At 42.9% G+C, this 24607-nt stretch overlaps 1 protein-coding gene across 1 annotated transcript in view; it reads right to left on the bottom strand.

Annotated features, from left to right (window-relative positions):
- Window positions 1-24607, bottom strand: part of Ppargc1a (PPARG coactivator 1 alpha) — a 641385-nt gene that overhangs the window by 454580 nt on the left and 162198 nt on the right. The gene's annotated exons all lie outside the window — the stretch shown is intronic.

Genomic DNA, 24607 nt, shown 5'->3' with positions numbered 1-24607 from the left:
CCTGAAAATAATGTTTCTACTGCTCAGTTTGTTGTACTTATGTTCACATTCCGGCATATGGACTTGTGTTTAAAGTACATTCCAAGGGAGTCAGAATGCTTCAAATATAATCTCACAACATTTTTAGAAGGGTGTATTTTTAACAAATCTTTCTAAGACATCACGTCCCTTCTATCACTCTCGGGCCATTGTTCACACATCAAAAAAAATGGTATTTATTTGCTTGTTACTACAAGTAAGTTTATCTCCATGTGTGGTTTCTTGGAAGACACAAGAATGTGGATGACAGGTCTTGTGGCCAAGAAATTTTTAATCCTGTGGTTTGGTGATGTTAATACAAATGCAGCCACCATGATCAGAAACCTTGTAGAATGTTCTGACAGTTTGTGGACACTCCTAGTGAATCATGGACACTTGTCTCAAAAAGATAGTACCTCCAGGGAAAACTCTTGAAAAAGATGAGTTTAGCTTCTACATGTGTGCCGCACTCTCAGTAATGACAAAACATAGTTCTTAGAATATGTAAGTCTAGAGTCTTCCCAACACCCATGATTTTAGGGTCACAGCATCACACATTTTTCTCTATACTCACCCCTGCAACACTGACTTTTTCTCTCCTCAGATATCCAAGTACTTTCCTACCACCCAGATCTGTTTGTCCACGCATTCCTCTGCTACAGTGTTGCTATAGATCACCCGGCCTCTTTTACAGGATTGCTGCCCAAAGACCTGCTCACCAAACCCTCCTCCAGCCACTTCTAAAGAAGCTGCAACCCATCATACACCTTTCCCTCCCTGTCTTCTCTTTCTTCCTCAGACTTGCCATCCCCATCATATGGGCCCATCTCTTTGTTTTTCTATGTCCTGCTATTACAAAAGAAACTCCACCAAGTCATATTTGATCACTGATAGATTTAGGAGCAAAAGAAACCACTTCCATAATCAACAGAATGTGGGTCCTGGGTCTTCTTTTCTTATCTACCTCTTTTCCCTCTCACAGGGTACTATTGCAATTAGTAATGAATGAATGTCAACTTTTTTGCACCACCCAAAAGAAACAGAAACTCCACTAACATACACTGTCTTTTGAACCATTTCACTGAATGTTAGTGGAGTTTCAAACATTCAGTGAAATGGTTCAAAAGACGATGTAACAAACATCCATTTTTTTTTCTCTTTTCTTAATCACTGAAACAAAAGCTGAGTGATCTCTTTCTTTGGCCAGCTCTACATCATTCTTTCTGCAACCCTTGTCTCTTCTTCTCCCTGGCCTTTTGATTCTCAATATCTAAAGTATGGAAGCTTCTGGTGGAAATTTCCAAGTTTCCTCCTTGTTCAGAAGCCAAGGACATCAATGATAGGGTGATAGACCAAATCATACCCAAATCTTTTTACAACTCCTGACTTGATAGCACTAACTAGGTACAAATTTACCTCAAAATTCTCAAGGTCACCATTCCATCCCAAGCAAAGTAGGGACCCTTAGGGGGACAATTTGATCATGTAAGCCTATCTAAAGGCACCCAAGCTTTAAAGGAACACCACAAATATTTCTGCCGAGCTGTGCCCCATCCCCCATGGTCACACCACTGACGTGTGATAGACATTCGAAGAACAACGCCACCTCTGCCACTTACGGTATCTTCAGTCACAGACACTTCACTCGGATCTCTAAACAGATTTCCTGTTTGCTTCCACATTAATAAAACTCGCACCTTTACCAGTCAGAAATTTTTTTCTTACCCAAGCATCTGAACATCCAAAGAGATTTAGAAGCAATTAACGTTCACGAGTAACAGAGCAATCAACATGGGAATTACTAATGGGACTGGACAGAATCCAAAAGCTGATATTAGGATAATAGCATGTCTCTGACATAGGTTACGGAGCTAATTCTGCAGGGCGCAGTCTTGGTTTGATTTCAGTGGCTTTGTGGGCTGCTGTCACAGTCACAGAAGTCTGTTCTATATAAGGTTCCCCACCCCCTAGGACATAGATTTTTTTTTTTTTAACTGCCAGTAAGAAGAAGGAATTTTTGAATCATTGTAAGACAACCTCTAGCATTAATGGTATACATTGAATTCAAGTTTATTTTTAAATTGCCAACCTGACAAAAATCCTAAAATGTCATTTCCCCCATTTTGGGTCTCTAGACATCTTCACCTGCTAGATTTTGTAGCTAGAGGCCACAAAAATAATAGCTATGGATTTGCACCTTGCTTCTCCCAGGTAACTCTTACCACTTTACATGTGATGAGTGTGTGTGTGTGTGTGTGTGTGTGTGTGTGTGTGTGTGTGTGTAGTGCATACATCTCTGGAGCACAGAAGAAAGGATGGGACATGCCCATTCTCGGGAGATCTGGTCCTGTCTCCTTATCCATTCTCCTGATTAGTTTTCATAAGAATTGCTCTAGTGCTCATTCCTAACAGGCCTTCTGTCAGCCTACCCCACACACCCAAGGCTAAGGGAACATTAAGGAAGAGACAGAAAGCTTGTGAGAAACAGGTTGAAGAGGACCCCTGCAGATCAGTGTCTTCTGAACACAAGGCTGTTGCACTCAGGCGCTCACAGCATCTGTGGTTGCCAGAACAAGACTTCCACAAGATCAAGCTAGTCAATATTCCAGCACAGATAAGGGAGGGACTAGTCAGGCCCGCTCCTAACTGAGGAGCTACTGGGAGTTGATGGCTATTCAGGGAGGGAGAGGCATTTTTCTTCAGGAAAATGGCCACTGGTAGATTTCCATTCTAGTCAACTTTCTGGTACAGTGATAAAACACTCTGACAAGTAGCAACCCGGGAAAGGAAAGGATTATTTTCGGCTTATACTTCCAGGTCACAGCCTGTCATTGAGGGAAGTCCAGACAGGCACTCAAGCAGAAACTTAAAGCAAAAACCACAGAGAACAATGCTTGCTGGCTTGAACACAGACCCATGCTTATCTGGCTTTCTAATACAGCCAGAACAACCTGCTGAAAAGATGGTGCCACTTTTAAAGGGCAGGGTCTTACTACATCAAGAAATTTCTCCAGCAGACACCTTCACAGGCCAATCTGAGCTGAGAATAAACAAGACTCCCTTCTCTAGTGACTCTAGATTATGTTGCTTCAATAGTAAGACCTACTTAGGACAGTTGTCCATGCTCCTGTGGATGGCCACACATCTGTGTGCATGGGGACAGCACTAGCTGAACTAACTGCATTATTAGAAGAAAAAAAAGGGGGGGACATGAGAGGTGTCCAGGAGAAAAAGAAGGACAGGATGAGTATGATCAAAATATATTGTATGTACCTATAAAATCCGCGATGAATAAGTTAAAAACTATTTTTAAAAGCATATTAGGGGCTGAAGAGATGGCTTGGCAGTTAGGAGAACTTGCTGTTCTTTCAGAGGACCCAGGTTTAATTCCCAGCATCCACATGGTGGCTCACAATCATCTATGACTCCAGCTCTAAGAGATCCAATACCTTTTTCTGACCTCTATGGGCACTGCACTCACAAGGTACTTACAGACATGTAGGCAAAACACGCATATACACAAAATTAAAATAAATAAATCTTTTCTAAATCTTATTGTACTTTTAGAGTTTGGGACAAAAAAAAAATCACTCCAGAAGTCAGCAGACCTTTCCCCAATTCCCAACCTTTTCACTCTGCTGGGAAAGTCCCCACGTGTTCAAGAGTGTTCCAATTAATTATTCTTTCCCTGTTCTAGCCTGCACCACTCATTGCTAAAACCCACCGTAGATACTGTTGTCGTGTGCTTCTTTTCGCCTCCCATTGAACCAGCTTCTTGAATTTCAGTCCGGGCATCTCTCTCACTTGCCTGATGGACAAGTAGCTCAGCCTTTAGGGTATCTGCCTCTCCTTGCCTACTCCCACCTTGGGGCTCCGGGCAATCTCCTTCTACTGAGACTGTCTATCCCACTTGGACAGAGACTGTAGTCTACTCTTGTGTTTCACTTTGTACATATTTTTGTTTATTGTAATTTATTTTGTTTATTTATTCTGAATGGTCTAAAAAAGGCACTGTGTACCTAGAATGGATTTTCACTGTTTCCGCTGCTGCAACATTAAACATTAGCATGAAATTGGACCAATATCCCTTCTTTTGTTTCTGTTTTGTTTTTTTGTTTGTTTGTTTGTGTGTTTGCTTGTTTCTATTTCATTCATGCTTTTTTCCATTCCTTTCTCCTTCTAGATTGGTGTTTCTGGCTGTTAGGAAAGATCCTTCTTTATAACCCAGTATTTTATTTACTTTTACCCCCATCTTCCTACCATTGATGTACACCCAATATAAAGTGTACCTCTGTGTGTGTGTGTGTGTGTGTGTGTGTGTGTGTGTGCTTGTGGGGGGGGTCTGTGTGTGTGTGTGTGTGTGTGGTCTGTGTGTGTGGTGTGGGTGTGTGTGTGTATGTGTGTGTGTGGTCTGTGTGTGTGTGGTGTGTGTGTGTGTGTGTGTGTGTGTGTGGTCTGTGTGTGTGTGTGTGGTGTGTGTGTGTGTGTGTGTGTGGTGTGTGTGGTGTGTGTGTGTGTGGTCTGTGTGTATGTGTGGTCTGTGTGTGTGCTTGTATGTGTGTGTGTGTGTGTGTGGTCTGTCTGTGTGTGTGTGTGGTCTGTCTGTATGTGTGTGTGTGTGTGGTCTGTGTGTGTGTCTGTGTGTGTGTGTGGTCTGTGGTGTGTGGGGGGGGTCTGTGTGGGGGGGTCTGTGTGTGTGTGTGTGTGTGTGTGTGTGTGTGGTCTGTGTGTGTGTGTGTGTGTGGTCTGTGTGTGTGTGTGTGTGTGTGTGGTCTGTGTGTGTGTGTGTGTGTGTGTGTGGTCTGTGTGTGTGTGTGTGTGTGGTCTGTGTGTGTGTGTGTGTGTGGTCTGTGTGTGTGTGTGTTTGTGTGTGTGGTCTGTGTGTGTGTGCTTGTGTGTGTGTGCGTGTGTGTGTGTGGTCTGTGTGTGTGTGCTTGTGTGTGTGTGTGTGTGTGTGTGGTCTGTGTGTGTGTGTGTGTGTGTGGTCTGTGTGTGTGTGTGTGTGTGTGTGGTCTGTGTGTGTGTGTGTGTGTGTGTGTGTGTGTGTGTGTGCATGTGGAGGCCAGAGAACAAATTCAGGTATACTTCCTCAATAGCTGTCCACCTTGCTTTCTGAGACAGGATCTTCTACTGGCCTGGGATTCACCAGCGTGCTAGGATGGCTGGCCAGTGAGCTCCAAGGATTCATCTTCACCAGCTCAACAGCTTTGGAATTATAAGTGCACGTCACCATGCCTGGCATTTTTATTTAGTGCTCTGTGTATCAAATTCAGGTCTTCATAGTTGTAAAGCAAGCACTTTACTGACTGAGCTCTAGCCTCAACCCCCCCATATCTCAACCTTTAAAGTTTCCATTCATCCTCTAACAGAACCAGGTCCTGGTGTACACTCTGCCACCACCAGGCTGTGGGTGTTCAGAGTCTATTTTAACCCACAAGGTCCAGACCATCCACAGACTCATTCTTAGGGAATCCCCTGTTTCATCTCTGAGGAGAGTCCTTTAATACTCTCTGCAGGTACCCTCACTGCAAGGAGGCTCGGTATCTCAGAGCCTCCCACCTCCCACAAGTCAGACGCGGCTTGCCCTCCCCAGGTAGCAGCAGTTGAGATTAAAGTGCTTCTGGGCAGTACTAATCCAATCAGGGCTGGCTTGTCTCTGCCAGGAGGGAGGGAAAAATTCTTGGCAGAATGCCTTTCAACTCTGCTCTGCGTTCCTCCTGGGGTCAGTCCTATGCTCTTTTCCGATGGCTCTGCAGAAGTCAAGGTGGTTTGTCACCTGCCTCACTAAACCGTCCTTCTGCCATAGAGTCATGGTGGAGAAAGGGAGAGGGGAGAGAGATGGGGGTGAGCTCTGAGGAGTGGGCAGGCGAGGGCAGACAGTGTAGTTACACATAGATTTTTTTTCTAAATTTCAAAGATTACAGAAAATCCATTTTCGACCCTTTACTCTTGCCTAAGCACCACACGATAGCCTACCCAGTCTACTAGACAAGGATTCTCCAGGGGGTCTTTGCTTTTCTGAATCCCCCAGGCTCTCTGATGAAACCCACAGACCCCTTCCAAGGTTGGCGAATGGAGGGCTGCAGAGAACATTAAAGATACTGACATCTCTTTCTGTCCCAGGTTGAGGAGCCCAGCAGGAAGTGGAGTGGTTCGGGAAGATGGACAGGAGAACTGATCAGGGGAAGGAGGGCTTTGGAATTTTGCAGAAAAGATCTGTTCTGTGAAAGTTGCAAGGTGAAGCAGCAAGCAGGGTGTTGACCTTCCCCCACTGCCCTGTGGCTGTACTTCTGCCTTATACATGAGACCAGGGCTGTATCTGTAATGCAGCCAGCCCCCTGCTCTCACCCAGAGCCCTTCAGTGTTTGCTATATGGACTAGCTAGGACTGTAGACTTCCTTTATTTACAGCCCTAAGTAGATTTTAACTACTCCTGAGAGAGAAGTAGACGGACAATCTGAGGAGCTTTCAGGAAGCTGAGGTAGCAGTAAAATCCTTGCATTGGACTGTTTATTCCTTCACCAAATATTTACAGAACCTCTACCGTAGATCCACAGCAGTTGACAAATGACCTAAAGACCTTTCCCACACAAAGTTAATATTCACATGTAAGGACACACACTAGCAGTAAGCAAGCAAGTAAATGCATGTGCAAAATTGATATATACCCTGGAAAAAGAGCAGAGAAAGTGAAGAATTGCAGCAGCATTTGCCTATTTCACATAGATTTTATTTCCATTTCACGTCAAGAAATATTTGTCACTGGACTCCAGCTACATTTCAGGTCATGGAATGGAATCAGCATATAGATCACTGATAATGGATGGAGATAGATAGATAGATTATAAATAGATACAGCTAGATAATGATTATGGTGTTAATAATGATGAAGATGGATGATATACAGACCATACATACATACATACATACATACATACATACATACATACATACAATTGGCCCTCTACATTCCTGGGCACTAACTACATCTATAAGTTGAACAAATCAAAGACTAGAAAAATAAAATTGTCTGTTTCCCTTGTCATGGTTCTCTCAGTGATACAGTCTAACAACTATTTGCAAAGCATTTGCATAGTCTAACATAGATTGTATTAGTAATCTAGAGATGATGTGAAGTATATGGTACGATGTTGCTGTGTGGAAACACCATGCTATGCTATGTAAATGTCTTAAGCAACCTTAAATTATGGAACTCACATGGGGCTCTGAAACCATTGTCCTCATTCCACACTCCACCCACTGAGTGATCTACACAAATTGTACACATCACCACTGAGTTTCAGGACTGTCATCTGCAAAGTGTCACTGATGAGTTGCTGTGCAGGTCGTGTGCAAGGAGAGGACCCTCCCCGCAGAGCAGCTGGTGCTGAGGAAGTGATAGACAAGTCACCTCCTCATCTTCTCACCCCAGAACAGAAAAGACAGCAGAACATAAAGGCCCCTTGCAAGGAAGGGAGAGCAGAGCTACCTTTTCATATTTGTTTGCCTTGTTTGGTGACCTTAGAACCTTAGTGATGCTAAGTGAGGTGTGGTGGCTCACGTACACAATCCCACCACTTGAGAGATTCAAGTAGGAAGATTGCCTCGAGTTTGAGTCCAGTCTGGGCTATAGAATGAGACCTTGTCTCCAACTATCCACTCTCCACCACTACCAACAAAGAAAAATATCAAGCATTACTTAAAAAAAAATAGTCCATAGTTGTATACATTCGAGAAACAAGAAAATGAAGTAAAGTCATTCTCATTGGACATCACATAATCACAAGAGATGTCAACAATGGCTTCAAGAATGACTCCACAATGTATTTCAGCAAGAACCCTTTGATGTGGGAAAACCGCATGTGGCGGCTACCGTGCGGATAGACTTTGAGAAACATTGTGTTTGCTTTTTTAAAAAATGAAACAAAAACAAGAGCATGTGCACCCATTTGGTACTGATGTGCTGCGGCGGTGGCTTTCTTTAAAAGCACGCACTTGGACATTTTTCTCTACAAACCAAGAAAGCATTTCAGCCGTGATTCTTACCACTGGACCACAGCAACTTCTCTTCCTTTTCTTATAAAAGAGTCATTATCCCAGGACCACAGTGCAATTGGAGGAAATGCCAACATCTAAACATTTCTCCTTCCTGTGGACAGGTAATTCCCCTATTTTCCACAGAAAATGACCTCTTAAAATAGTTTTGTTAATTATTCCCTTAAAAGCCAAACCCCCTTCCAGCTATACCTGGGAAGTCTTCTACTTGAAGTCACCCAAGGTTTTATTGTCTCAATCATTCACAGTGAGCATGTATTACGTATATTACGTATAAGCAAAATATGTAGGGGTAGGGGTGAAACTGAAGAAGTGTTAACACACCAACGATTAGTCCAAACATTTCTAGCTTTCACACACACACACACACACACACACACACACACACACGCACGCACGCACGCACACGCACGTGCGTATTACTTCCCCTGAGTACTTTTCCTCTTATGAGAGCAGGAGATAAATGGGAAGTGGAAGGGAGAACTGAACTCACTCTTCCTGGCTTAGAAGACTCGGAAGGAAGAGCTTCTGCTATGTTCTCTGAGATGAAAGAAAAGGGGAAGAGAGGTTGGAGGTGAGAAAAGAAGCAGGAAGGGCGAGAGCAGTGAAGACAGGGACAGGGAGTAAAGGAATGAAGGGAGTGTGAAATGAACAAAAGAAATAAACAAGGGAGCGTGAACGAAGACAGAAGTGGCGGAGCTGCTGAACCGCCCAGGGATCCAGCATGAATGGGGTTCCCACTGCTACCCAAGGGAATCAAGAGTAGAACATACCCACCAGCAGGACTTAGTGTTGAACTGAATGTCTCAAGTTATAAAGCCTGACTGGCAGGGGCACCGCCATGTTTTATCTGACTACCAGTGTACAGCCTGCCTGGGAACAGCAGCTGCCCAGCCAGCTGCAGCCTCCCCCCTGGAATCAGATGGCTCCAGTAAGCCTGGCCCCTTTGCATGCCACTCTAGAGTGGATTCGCACTATAGCAATAGGGAGAGTGCTTCAGGTCCTTGGCATCACTTAGCAATGAGTATGACAGGTGGAGACGACGGCTGCCTGTGTCCCAGAATTGTGGAGCCCCTGGGTTAGAACCAAGCACTCATTCAGTGAGTCTGTCATTTACCAGTGTCCCCAAGGTGTCCGGAACTACAGCATGGCTTTTGAGTCCCATGGCAAACAGCCCCATGTTTCTCTGTCCAGGAGCTCATCTCACGAGGGGGCTAAACAAACAAGGATGCGTGTATTTTTCTTGGTGATAATTAAGAAGAGGGACTTGAGAGGTGACTAAATTGGTAAAGTACTCCCCTTACAAGCATGAGGACTGGAGTTCAATCCTGAACTCACATGGAAAGAAAGAAAGAAAGGCGGGGGAGGGGGGGACATGTGTGGTGGCACATATTTGTAATCCCAATGCTGGGGAGGCAGAGACAGATGGATCCCTCTTCTCGCTGGTGAGCCTCCTTTGTGAGATCCAGGTTAAGGAGAAACCTCTCTCCAAAAGCAGAGGGTGGAGGGAAGATTTTTTGGAACCTTAGATATGACACCAAAGGTTGTTCTCTAGTCTCCACACCAACACACATGTACACACACGGAAAGATTGGAGGAGGAAGGGAGGGAGGAGGGTAGGTGGGTAGGAAAGTAGAAAGGAAGGGAAGGAGGGTGGGAGAGAGGGAGGAAGTAAAGAAGGAAGAGAAGGAATGAAGGGAGAAAGTAAGAAAGAAAGATGAAGAAGAAAGGAGAGAAAGAGGATAGAGCAGCAGAGGGAGGCAGGGAGGGAAGACAGTAGACGCTCTGCTCCAGCTCTGTGGCTCAAGGCAGAGGAAATGAACTTAGGGAAGAAATGTCTGAAGCAGGAACTTTTAAGTTAAGACATGAATAACACAGAGGATGCCACCTCGCAAAGATCCAGAGAAAGAACAGCCTGGGAGGGGAAAGCAGGATCCTCAGACTCAGCACTGGCCACATCTCCCCCATCCCTCCCTTCCAGCTAAGCAGGCTCTCTCTCAGCAATCCAAAATTCAAAAGCACACAGACACGTTTAATTTTAAAATCTCAAATTGCATACTATGCCGCTAGGAAAATATATCCCGAAACTTAGATTATTTTTAGAATAGTCCACTTGAGTTTCCTCAAGTACTTTTTCCTCCTATTCAACCAGAAGACCCAAATAGTCCAGGTACATCAGCCTCCTCTGAATACGGAAACTGCATTCATCAGCCACTTTCTAAAAATTGGATCTTACTTCAAAGCTCAATGACTTGATTACTCCCAGAGCAGAATACATTACACTGATTACGGGATTATTCACGTGCTGTTTCCGAGAGGTTGGGCAACATTGCTCACATTCCATCCACCAACAAACAGAAGATCAGAAACGGGAAATTCAATGCTGGTATGCAAAGCACCTCCATGTTGTGGTTGTGATGCTCAGAATCGTTCCTCTTCACACATTTTGTTAAACTGATGTTGGATAGGGAAGATGCAGTAGTAATTTTGTAGCATAGAGGCCACAGAAAGCAAATTTTAAAAAGTCCCAGCAAAACACAACATCTGAGATGGCTTCTATGACACATACTAGATCCTCAGAATGACATATACTACATCCTCAGTAAATAGGGATCCTTTTCACCTTTTCTTTTGACTATCAAAACCAGGAAAGTCATTTTTATATCAACAGTCGACTGATACCATATTCACTGGTTCATATTTTGGTCCTTAATGAGTCTGGTGCTGTGTTTTTCACCCTCTGGCAATAGCAGCAGCTTCATCGGGTGATACCAGGGGGAAAAAAATTGGCCTGGGTAGAACGAGAATAGGAAACTTTACAGGCTGATTCCCCACCGACCAATGATGAACACCGCATCCTCAGGACGGCCACATTCTTCTCATTTTACTTTGTTTAACCGTACAAAGAACAAGTATTACAGACCAAAATGAAAACAGGCATCAGGAGTTCAAATAAGCCATAACTCAGAAAGAGAGGCACAATTCTCCTGAACGCTGTGTCATTAGCTAATCAGCATGTTGCTTTTACTTTTTATTTTTTTCTGTTGGCATCTACTCACTGTCATGTCATTTCCACAAGGGCACCATCTGTATTTATAAAAGAATTATCTCCGTGGTGATCTAGCAATCTACAAACAATGGTGCTATTTAACTTTTCTTAGGGGATCAATTGTAGAATTAGGTTAAAGGATTTATGAGTCTCTTTTTCGTGATGATCCTTGGGGGGATTTGCTTGTGTCTCTGCGATGATAGAAGCACTTGAAACAAATAATCAAATATGTGCAAGTGTAAATAGTTTTGATTCATTAAAACAGAAATTTTGACCTGTTTCTTGCCATGGACATTTTGGGTGCTGACACAGATATTTTTTAAGAATGTATTTTTATTTTTAAGTGTGTGTGTGTGTGTGTGTGTGTGTGTGTGTGTGTGTGTGTGTGTGTTGTGCATACACATAGGTGCATGTGAGAACATGTGCCCTTGGATACCAGAAGCTTGCATTAGTTCCCCTGGATCTGGAGTTACATGACATTGTGAGTTACCTAACATAGATGCTGGGAACCAAACTCAGGTCCTCTGCCAAAGCAATACCCACTCTTAACCACTAAGCCATCTCTCTAGCCCTAACACATGCGTCTTTTAAGCTGACATGATGAGCGTCTATTGCATATCCAGTAAAATAATCATAAACAAAATGGTTTCTTTTTTTTTTCCTTCTTGGCTGAAAGGATGGGTTATTGTCCTGTATGCTCTGGTTTGGCACCCTTTGGTTGAGACAGAATAACTTTGTATTATCCAAGGCCATTGCTAAGGGTTCAGTCAATACTTGCCCAACAACATTAGTACAAGAAATACATGACCAAATCTTTCTTTCTTTGGCTCTTAATGCTAACCTTAGAGATAAAACCCCTGGCCCAGTGATGGTTGGTCAGCAAGCCCCCACCTCTGAAGGAACCAGACATTCAGACTGGATGCCCTTCAGTTAGGCATAAACCTCAGAGACAAGTGGGGGCTTTCAGTGGCTGCCAAATAGGACCCAAGGAGAAGAGCCCTCTATGACACAGGAGTGTATTGCTTAAGCTTTAGGTCAATACAGAAACATAAAACACAATTTGAAAATATCGAAGACAGAAGTCTCTTCATTGGATGTAATTTCTCCAGTAGCAATCAATTGCTTTGTAAACTTTAAGCAGTGTTTATAAGGGTTATGATTAAAGTAAGTATGTGGCATGCTGATAAAATAAAAAAAGCAAAGCAGAAACTAATATGCACATATTTGTGGAACTCCTGCTGTGGGCCACATACTAGAGTAAGCAAAAGGCACATAAATAAGCAAAATACACAGAGGCCCTACCCTCATGGAGCTAGTATTTTCTAAAATGTGTGCAGATGAACCATCAAGTATAAACTAACTAATAATATCAAAGAGAAAATTAATAGACATAACTAAATTGTTATATGTGATATAAAACACAACTACTATGTTTTTGCTCCATGAATAGTACAGTATCATTGCTGTCAAAATCTAAAATATTTCTTTTAAATCATGTGATTATTCACACAAACCAAAAAATAACTTTCCAGTATTGGAGTTTTACATTTCATTTTTGTCAGCATTGAAATGCTAACATTTGAATGTATTGATAATCAAATTTTGAAATATATTAATTAAATGGAAAGTGTTCAGGAAACAGTAGATAGAAATATATATGTGAAAAGATAAGGAATTAGGGTCACTTGTCCCAGGAAGTGAATTTGTTATCCTCACCAAGGAATGAAGTAAGACAATGAACTCTGGGACCAGGCAAGACCTGTACTCGTGTTCTGGCTCCACCACGATGTACTGAGACACCTTCCACCTTTTGGTTTCCTTATGCAGGAAAGGGAAAAGATAACAGGGAATGGATGAGGATAACAAGTACAAATTTGTTTTAATTTATTTTATTATTTAATTATTTTGTGTGTATGGGTGTTTTGCCCATATACATGTCTGTTAACCAAGTATGTACCTGGTACCCACAGAGACCAAAAGAGATGTTGGATCCCCTAAAACTGGAATGATAGTTGTTAGCAGTCATGTTGATGTTGAGATTTGAGAGAGCACCAAGGAGAGCACCAAGCCCTATGAAATGTTAAGCTATCTCTACAGCCTCAAATAAAAATTTCTTAGAAAGAACTTAAGATTCATTTTAATTAGAGCTGCCATAGAGTCTCCAGTGGTAGTAGTCCTGAGAGAACATTAAAATGGAATGCAGAAGTCTTCAGCACAGATTCCAAAATTCCCCCTCATGAGTGAACTTGCACAAACTTGAATAAAGCCCTACCTCAAACTTCTAAAGGTGGATTTTCTATATTTTAAAATAGACCTAATAGAACTTATTTGTGAGAAAATAGATAGGGTGTCAGTTTCACATGTCAATGTGGCTGAGCAGCAGACTACCCAATACCATGGCTAAACATTACTCCAGGCATGTTTGTGAGGGTGTTTCTCAATGAGGTCAACATCTAGAGGCCACCCTTCCCAAAGCCAAGTCTTCACTCAAGCCACTGAAGTCTTAAATAGAACCAAAGGCTGAATGGAGGAGAATTCTCTCTCTGCCTGGGGATCTCTAAGGTGGGCATGGTTCTTCTGCCTATAGACCTGAATCAGAGCCAGATCACCAGCCTCCTGCTTCTCGTGACTTTGCTTTTGTCCTCACTAGAGCTGATAGCGACTCTTGAGTCTCAGACCACAGGAAGCAGACAGTAGGGACTTCTAAGTCTTCATAAGCCATGCATGAAAATCAATCAATCAATCAATCAGTGTGTGTGTGTGTGTGTGTGTGTGTAACCTCTATTGGTTATATCTCTTTGAGAACTCTAATGATCACTATAAAGAAAAAAAAGACAAGAATAATTATACTGTCTCATTAAATACGCTACTAATTTTATAGGTGCTGTATTTTAGTAAGTGTTTACTGACAGCTCATGAGTTAAAGGCATGACACCAAGCCTGGGGGCTTATTGCCAAGTGGTGGAACCTGTAGGTAACAGGTCCTGGAAGAAGGAAGTTAGGTTATTAGTGGCATGCCCTTAAAGGGAATATTGGGACCCCCACCCCTCCTCTTCCTCAATGTCTGCTTCCTGATGCATGAAGGAAGCAGATTCCTCTGCCATGATATTCTGTCTTGACAGGTCCAGAAGCAGCAGACCCAACCAACGTGGGCTGAAACCTACAAAACTGTGAGCCAACATTAACACTTCACCTTTTAAAGTAATTATCTCAGGCATTGGGTAGAGTGGTGGAAATCAAATAGCACTGTAGATTTGATTTCCACCACTGTACCACTGTACACACTCTAGTCATAGCCTCTTACACAGCAGCTGTCACTTAACTGCCTAGAAAGGGGTTTGCAAGAAACATTATGAATTTGAGTTTGGGATATTAGTGAAACTTTCCTGAATTCTCTGGACCCGAGTTATCTGTGCAGAAAGTGAAAGAGTATCGTTATGATGAGGAGTTGAGAATTGATGTGCAAAGCACTCAGGAGAGAGTCTAACACACCAGAAAGAGCTCTGAGGAGACCTTCCACCATTTTCAGGCTAAGCCTGATTCAATGTTTCCCATTTACTGTTTGTATTCCAATGTTCTAAAATGCTTGAAATGAGAAGTATTGTAAATAACCTTTGAATTATCTTTAAATGATTCTTTCTGGTTTAGAGGGGGAAAGAAATCTATAGATACATAAAACACCCAGGATGTCAAATATACAGTATCATCATTCTGCACGATCACAGCTAATACAGTTCCATCTAAATTGCAGTATCATATTTGACATAATTATACATAACCAAACACTAATAAAAAATTGCTGCCTTATATTTCAAATTGGTAATTACGGTAGTAAACATTAACAACATGTCAGATATAAGATGGTGATTTGTTCTGAAATGTATTAGAAATCATTATACTGTATGATAATTTTAATTACAGTTCAGTAGCTGGAGAGCATGCAGCAGTCTCCTTCTCCAAGTGTATGATGGGAGCTAGCCACTCTCAAGTTCTGCCCTAGCTCTGGCTGGAATTGCTTCACCATCTTTATTCACTATATACCCAGTCTCCCAGCAAACCTGGGATAGCATGAGGTTTGGAGTCATTCTTCCAGGTTTTTAATCTTTGCTCTGTTGCTTTCTGGACACTTGAATTAAGATAAAGATAATTTTTCTGTGCCTCTGTTTTCTGGTCTTTAACACGGAAGACAGGGTCCAGTGAGATGGCTCAATGCATAACGATGCTTGACGCCAACACTAGACAATCTGAGTTTGGTGCCCAGGCACCACATGGTAGAAAGAGAACTAACTCAAACCAACTTGTCCTCTGACCTCCACATGTCCACTATGACACATACGCATACAAACACACACACACACACACACACACACACACACACACACACACACTGAAATAAATAAGTGTAAACTCTAAGTGGAAAACAAGAATAGCTATATCCGAGGGCTGAGTGGCAGGTCTAGTGATCACATGGTGTGCAATGCTTAGCCTAGCACAGGGAACATGGGAAGTCTTGAATACAACTAGTGGTTGTTATTTTATATTAATAAACACATCACTTTCCTAAACTTTCAAGATCAAGCTCCAAGTAATATAATTCCAATGTTCTATTTAACATCAAACATGTGAAATACTATTTTCTAGTCTTGTCTCAGGACACCATAGTCTTCAAAATAGATGCACTCTTTCTCGTTTTTTTTGTTTTGTTTTGTTTTGTTTTTGTTTTTGTTTTTGTTTTTGTTTCCATGCTTTCTACGTTGTCTTTTTCTTTCCCCACTCAGTGTTGGGAGTCAGGTAAGAAGCTATGTCTGTTTCACATTTTCAGCTCTTAGGAGTGTGTACCTTGGCTTATCTTCCCTTGACCTTTCATTTGTACTCTACCATGGCCATTAAGCATGTCTCTGGTACTCACCCTGCGGTCAGCCAGCAGCAGTGGAGAAGTACCAAGGAGACTCCATGCCCCAGCAGGTCAGCACAAGAGCCATGTGGCTCCCACCTCCACCCCAAATCATACCTGACATAACCAGTGCATAGGACCTCAGTTAGGAATGGAATGCTCTCCCTCCTCTCTCTCTCTCTCTCTCTCTCTCTCTCTCTCTCTCTCTCTCTCTCTCTCTCTCTCTCACACACACACACACACACACACACACACACCAAAAAAGGAGGAAGGAAGGAAGGAAGGAAGGAAGGAAGGAAGGAAGGAAGGAAGGAAGGAAGAAGGAAGGAAGATGAAATGTGCTGTTCTAACACAGAAACCATTTTTGTTTACTTTTTTCCATCTCCTTTTAAAATCTCTGGATTTTACATCTTGCAAGATTCTTCTGGCTCTGAGACCTCCCGTGTAAAGTGAGACAAGCCTCCCAGCACTGTGATGAAGCACCTTCCCTTTCCACATTTCCATACCATTTCAGATAAAATATTTGGGAGAAAAGACCGGACTGCTAATTAGAGAACTGTCTGGAACCACCATGAAACACATTTCCGTTGGTGCAATAAGGAACGACTCTTCATTAAAATCACTGTCCTCGGTAAGAGAAAGCTGTTTCAGGCGCCATAGATCTAATTCACAGGAGTGATCATGCAGACCCAGGTACAGTATTCATTATTAACTTAAAAAGTATGCCAAATCAATTAAAAACCATTTTAAAGGGAAGGAATAAAATTTAGTTCTACCTAACTGCAGCTCAGCTCTAATTTATCTTCCAGCCACTTTCAAGGGATTTTACTTGGTTCTTAATCTAACATTCATTGGAAAGGGTAATTCTCATGAAATTACAATGCATCTCTTGCATCGTTTAATGCAAATGTCCCTCTTCTTCGGCAATGGAGAGCGGCTTCTCCAATAAAGACTCCCTTCAAAGTGCAAAGTGGGAGAGCCCTGGGAGCTACCAGGGAAGAACAAAACACTGCGTTTCTGAAGCTGCTCAGACTTAAAACCCTGCCCGCATCCCTGTGACAAATTGGGTTCCAAATATAGGTTATTCACAACGTGTTTGTTATAAGGCGAAGCATATGAATTCCTGCCGTGTCTTTCTTTACAAACATGTCAAGACTTGTGAACCCTTAATGAAATGCAGAATTTTAGAGGCAAGAAGCTACAGAGATGGCAGGGCAAAGAGGCTCTGCTTCCTGAGAGTGGGACCTTCTCATGCTAGGGCCAGGGAAGCAGAGATACCAGGTCACCTCAGAGGTCACAGAGACCATCCTCTTTATAGTTTACAAATGAAGAGACTGAGAACCCAAAGCAGAGACTTTTCCATCTCTCAGTGTTGTTTAAGAAGCAAACACCCTAAAACCCAGGGCTCTCACCTGCCTAGTCCAGGCTGCCTTGCCTTCCACTGTTGCTGAGTTGTGAATGAGACTCCAAAGCATATTTTTTTTTAAATCCCATGGAACACCAACCCTCTGATATCCATAAAACTATGAGGTGAGCTTGTCCCTATAGCATATTGAGTCATGCTACGTAAATTAGTTGGATTGGGTTTTTGTTTTTGTTTTTGTTTTTGTTTTTGTTTTTGTTTTTTTAAATCAAGGCCATCACCTGAAGTCCCAAACAAAGAATATCCACTCCCCGCTCAATCACTTCCTACCATGAGACTTCCTGATGTGGCCACTGTCCATCAGCCCACCCTTGTTTGGGTTTAAAGCAGGGGTCAGCAAACATTTTCTGTTAAGGAACAGATGTGGCTGTTTCAGACTAGTCTCCATGGCAACTGCTCATCTCTGCCATTGTCAACAGCAGCAGATACGAGTGATGTGGAAGTGAATGAGTATGGCCTTGTTCCAATAAAACTTTTCTGGAAAAGGAATTTCCTGCCAGTTCCCATGTTGTGAAGGATCCTTCTTTTGATTTTTTTTCTTACCCATTTGAAAATGCAAAATTCATTATTATTTGGTAAGCTGTACAAAAGCAATCAGTGGGCTTGATCCATCTCTCCCACTATAGTTTGACCACTCTTTAGTGATGTCAGTCAACAAAGGTCCCAGCTGGGCATGATGGTGCACTCCTGTAATTCCAGCACTCAAGAGGCTGAGGCAAAAATTCTGAGTTCAAGTCCACCCTGGGCTACACAGAAAGAGCCTCTTTCAAAAAAGAAATCTGGGGGATGAGAAGAAGGGAGGGAGGGGAAGGAAGAGAGACAAATTCTGCACCTTTCTGAGAAATCCACATTTTTTTCTTAAATGCACATGGTTTCTATTTGTGTTGGAAAAATAACAATGCAATAAGTTAATGGCTCCAATGACCACAAGGCGTTCTTGGGTAGATATCTTTCTTTAAATATAACTTCACGGACTGTGTAGTTACCAAACCAAGTTGTAAGATTAGATCTCTACAATTAGCCAGATGAAGGAGAAATCTCCATCCATGGGAGGCTGCCCTGCATCCTAAGCTTTTAGGTGTCCTGTGTAAGTATTGCTTAGTTTGGGAAAGAAATATTTTAGCTGCACACATGGCCAACAGCAGCATCAACAAATCTGTCATTTGAAGTCATTATCCTTCTTTTGTCTGTACAATGAAGTAAAGAGGAATGCTCTATTTAAATACCTTTACACACAGCACAACTCTACTGGCATCAGCATATTACAAAAACCAATTTTCTTACATCAACTTCTATCTACTTCTAATTCTGTAGCATAGCTCTGGGGAGTTGCTACAAGGTCTGTGTAAACTGAAAATCTAAATAACATTATGACGCCTATTACAGAACTAATTTATAATCTAATACCCCAGTTGAATTTAATATCCTATTTATTTATTCAAGCAAAATATCTGGAAAAAAATATGTCACATCATAATGTAGTTGTTATGAAAATGGAAAAATAAAACAGAATTTTAGAGAAGGTCTGATAATTGCTAGGGGCAGGTACAAGCAAGAATTTCAGAGCCCCTTACACAAAGAAGAGGCAGGAGGCCTTTGATAAATAGAATCTTTGCTTTATAACACAATTATTGTCAAATTTAGTATTTTACATCAAATTTACAACTTTAAAATGTGATTCCTATTAATGTTATCTGCTTAGAGCTACTGCAGCATAAAACTGTTGGCCAACAGATGCCACCTCATCAGCTGTCTTTAACAACTCCATTCCCATCCTGGATGGAAGAGCCCAGCTTTATGGGAGCGTTTATAGGCTGCGCTGCCAATACAAATGTGTAAGTGATGTGCATATATATAATACATACAGGCTAGTGGAGAGAATTACAGCCATGCTTCTCAGAATACTGAGTGCCCTGCTGACTTCCCCCTAGAGGTGGGGGGAGAAAAGAAGAAGGGAGGAAGAACAGAAGAGAAGGGAGATGTTGGTGCAATGGAGGAAGCCAGACTGCAGAAGGCAGGAGCACCAATCTCTGGAAAGAGTAAGCATTGAGGCCTGTGGCTGGACATGCTCAGCCATTCCAGAGGCTGGAGATAACCAATGGGAAACATTAACAGGTCCAACACAGCACTCACTCTGAAGTTCCCATGATTCAAAGAATGCCCAGGAGTCTCAGTCCCTTAGCAAAATGCCTCCTGCTTGTTTTCTCTTAACACCGAAGCCACTTTTACAGCTTAGGTAGTGACTCAGAAAAGGTACAGACCCTCATAAACCTGCAACCTATGCACACTCACACCGTCACTTCCATTCCTCACAGGAAGCAGACTTAGCAGCCTCTTGTATCACGGGGTCTCATACAATGAAGTCCTTGGGTCCCATTGCAACCATGGCCTGTCTAGATTATGAGCCCTGCTCTCGACCTCGTGTACTTTTAAAAGATTGCAAGGTTATGCCTATGTACCTCCAAGTTTAGCAAGTAGTGGCCCCTGTGGTCATGTGTGAAGTGCCTCTGGGAAGAACCCTTTGCTTCTGAAACGATTACAACACAGCTCTCAAAAGCCTGGAATCTCATAATTATCAATTCATTCCTTTGCCTTAAAGGTTTTCTGGTCTCTGAGGGTGCTGAAATTAAACTCAAATATGCTTGGGAAAAATAATATCTTAAGTTCTCTTATAGGATGATACTGGAAGTCTACAGAAATTAAACAGAGAAACAAGAAAGACTCCCTCAAGGAAGATACAAAGTCACAGGAGGAGATTCAGTCCCACACATGGAAACACACATGGACTCTGTGATCTCATACAATCTCTGAGCAAGCCCATGGGTAACAGGTGACATGTGTCAGCCATCTGGGCTTCATCAGTGAGGAAGGCTGAGTACAATGTGATAGAAAAAGGATTCCCAGGATTCCTGAAATGTTCTAGGAGGCACCAAGATATGAAGGCTTCCTTCAGATTTTGGTGAAGAAGCCATATACTTTCCCTTCTAGCAGAGAGACCTTCTTGATGGGTTGCCTTCCCCAAATATAGACATGAAGTCCTACTATTTCCTTGGCATGCCTCCCAGTATAGATTCTGTCTCTCCTCTAAAGCTCTCACTCTCACACACACACACACACACACACACACACACACACACACACACACATCAACACCCACCCCACCCAGCTCACCCCAATCCTGGTATCAGCTAAAGTGCTGGGGAGCTGAGCAGATCCATTTTACCTGTTCTTTCTGAAAAGTCTGTATATGAAACAGAAACCCAGCTCGGCACTCTATTGATTATTACCTCTAAATCTAGCTAGTCATAAAATTCTCCTATGAAATACTATCCAGGGACATAAATCTCTCAGAGGGAGAGGAAATCTGATGGGGAATAAAATTCTCTCATTTCATTTATTCCCTTGTTTAAAAGACTGACTTTCCAATCAACTAGGAACATTAATGTGAGTTGGCAGGTAGATGGGGGCAGGATGCCAGCTGGAGGGTTAGGCAGACAGGAGAGCCAATGTGACCAGCTATGTGCCATCAGAGAGTAGCTCACCTTCTCTGAGCTCTACTTCCGTCACCTCTAAAGAAGAATAACAAACAGGGCTACAGGGAGATTAAATTAGACAGACTGAAACACACCAAGTCTATCTCAGCAACTCAGGATGGCAGCTGCCACAAAGAACACATATCTACCTTTAAAATTTTAATGCAAAAAACCCTCATTAGCAACCAAAAAGGGATCCCTACTCTCTTCCCAGAATTCCATGCGATGATCACTAAGGTGCATTCATTCATTCAGTTGCTATTTGTTGCACACAGCTATGGGTCAGGCTTTGTCCCACGCTCTGGTAACTTGTCCCAGTTTGATCTCTCTTTGTAAAAGGCTTAAGGCTCCATACAAGATGAAATGGATGGTAGGCAAAGAATAATGTTTTTGCATACACTTCAAACGGGCTCAGCACTCTATCCTTCATGATTGTTGATGACACCTGCTTATTTTCTGGAAGCCTTTGGTGACTCCCACCATAGCTATTGTCCTTGGTTCTCAGGACCCCTGAACTGGATCACTTCTAAACGATCGCTACACTGTACTGATATTTTGACTCAACAAACTGACAACCCCCTTACACTGTGGATTCATATAAGAAGGGACAGAGTCTCATTAATTTTTTACTGCCCTCTACTAAAAGTATCCGCACGCAGAGTCAGCCTGCATGGCTCCATCTCTGCTTCAGAACAGACAAGCTTGCCATCAGCTTCTCTCCTTGTCCTTCTTATGACTCCTGAGCCCAGGCAAGGGCATTCCAGATACACCTTTCCACAGCAAAAATGGCCAGTGGAAATGGTTGCCAAAGCAAGACAAAAAAATTCTGGGAAGACTGAGGAAAGAGTTGGTGCTGAAGTTTCTACCACTGCTGACCAGCAACTGGCCAGTTCACCACCTAACCATTTTTTTTTTTTACCTTCCTACACTGTACTTCTGTGGTCTGCTCAAATGCAGAAAATAAAGCATGTTCTGCTTCTTCCAGCACACTCCATCAATAAAGTGGCCCTTGGCTTCAGCAAGCCAATGGCCTCTAGGTTTGGTTTGCTTTTATTTGTTTGCTTACCTGACAAGTGAGACACAGATAACCAAGGCGACTGGATTTGGCGAAAGGTTTGGCAAAGAAATTACAAAGCCAGATACATCTTTCCACAGTCATGAGTGATTTCTCAGGCATGCTGAAAAAGACTGACGACAAACCTCCTGAATAGCCCTTGCACAACTCCATCTTTGGAACACAAGAACACTTTGGGGAGGGTTGGAGCTGGAGAAAATGACCACACACATATTCAGGATGATCAAGAAAAGTATCAGAGGGGAGAAGAGAAACAAACTCTTTCCATCTTGGAGCCCACACACATGGGCCAAGCCTTTGTTATGACCATGTCTAGCTCTCCAAAGCAAAAAAGAACAAGGGAACTCAAACAAAGAATCCAGCAGCCAGAACCAGACAGACTCCCCTGCACTGACTCACACGTGGTCTCCTCACTCCCGGCTCCTGCCACAGATGGTGACAAAGCTCTGGTCACAGAGGCAGCACCCTCAGACACTGCCACTTCCTCTGCAGCCCCCCTGAAAAGATGAGTGGCTGTCATGCTCATGTGGGCACAGGCCAGCCTCTGCTTGCCCTTCTTCTCCGTGCTCCCTATCAAAATGGCACACTGCTCGAAATGTTCTCTGGATATGTGATTTGGGGCAGATAGTTGCTGGAGTTCCCATATGCTTAAAGTACATAACTGGGCCACTGAGAAAAAGGAATTTAAACATTCTAGAAAACAGCAGGAGAGCAAATTGGCCTTTCCCTCTGAGAGCTATTATTAGAGAGGCCTAGCCCAATTCAACCAGAAAGCCAATATCCAGCCCATCCGCTCTTCCTGAGACAATGCCCCCTATGTCCACCTCCTTTCCAAATAGGATGCCCCAGGGCTCCCAGTCATACAGGGATCTGGTCTTTCTTGCATCCCACTGCCTTGCAGAGATCAGTGGATGTCTCTCTTCTCACACAGCAACTCCACAGTCCAAAGTTGAATTTCACATGATGCTGGGAACTCACGCAACATGGCATTCCATTTGATTTGTACTCTGTACTCGTGGAATTTGGCAGTCGGCTAGCTCTCTTCTCTGTGTACCTGCTGAAGTCACAGCTGCTGCCTAAACTTTGTAAATAAATGCTAAACAAATGCCAAATAAAGAAACCAACTTCCCAGGAAGAAGAGAGGGCAGGAGATCACAGTTTTTGTTCTCAGAAATGTGCTATGACCTGCTTCAACGTGCACTCTGGCAACTCCTGTGAGTCTCTGTTCTCCTGGGCCTTGGATGCTCTTTTATTTAAGAGAGGGGGGGTTAGGGAGGGAAGAAAGGCACACATGGCCATATTCTTTACTACAGAATACATTTCTGTGGAAATCGGAATAAAGTTTTTCGCTGGACTTAATCTGCAACTGTACAGTAAAAGTCGCTAAGAGAGTGGGCTTCTCAAAGAGGGTCACATGACCCTCCACTTCCCTGGCTGCCTATGTTAGGACATTGTGTCTATGTGTCTTTTGTGGGTCCTGGTCCTTTGGCCCTCTGGGTCATGATTCTCAACAGCAAATTCCTACCAAAGTGTTGTGGAATTCATTATTCAAGATACTGAGAGTGTGTCCATGTTCTTCAAGATGAGAGGTGAGAAAGAGGTGCATTGTGCCTGGAGAACTAAGCCTGAAGCACATTCAGTCACCTTTACTTTTCAAATTCTGGCCTCTAGTAACACAGACTTAGTCACCTTGGTAACAATACTCAGAACTATGAGGGGAAGATAAGACCAGACCAGAAATTCCATGAAAGGTACCCATCTTCTCCCCCACCCCCATTGTCTTTACCACAACAGTGACAAACATTAGTTAGTAGTAACTAGATAAATGTCTATGTGTAACATGTCCTAAAGGGTTTCACGTGGTCCTTTTCTACTATGTGTGTGTATGTCTGTTTGGGGGGGGGGGATGCTCACCTGTGTGGTGTGTATGTTTGGGGGGGGGATGCTCACCTGTGTGGTGTGGGTGGGGGGGGGATGCTCACCTGTGTGGTGTGTGTGTGTGGGGGGGTGCTCACCTGTGTGGTGTGGGGGGGGGGATGCTCACCTGTGTGGTGTGGGGGGGGGGGGATGCTCACCTGTGTGCTGTGTGTGTAAGCCAAAGGTTGATGCAGGACATCTTCTTCAACTGCTTCCTTTTTTAAGATAAGATCTTTCACTGAACCCGGAGTTTGCATTTTCAGCTAAACTGGCTGGCCAGAAAGCCTCTGAAATTTGCCTATCTCTGCCCCTTCAACTCATCCCAGGAATGGGGTTACAGACTGTGCAACCATGACCACCATTTACATGGTGCTGAGAATCCAAACTCACCCACTGAGCCATTTCCCCAGCCCTGTCTTTTTTTTTTTTTTTTCCCCTGTAATAGCTATATCAACTGCTTGTCACAGGGCTTCTGTGGCCTGGCCAAGTAAGCATTGAAAACAATTCACACAGTTACTCTGTTTTCACAATCTCTGCCTGTAACCTTTATGCTATTTTAAGATGTTTATTACATCAGTAATTTTTTAAATGAGTGAAGGAATTACAACCCTATGAAGCAATTATGATGATTCCTAGCTACCAA

The sequence above is a fragment of the Onychomys torridus genome, chromosome 10, assembly GCF_903995425.1.
Source record: "Onychomys torridus chromosome 10, mOncTor1.1, whole genome shotgun sequence".
In the NCBI taxonomy this organism is placed as follows: Eukaryota; Metazoa; Chordata; class Mammalia; order Rodentia; family Cricetidae; genus Onychomys; species Onychomys torridus.
Note: the sequence above shows the minus strand (reverse complement) of the source record. Positions and strands in the feature narration are given on the sequence as shown.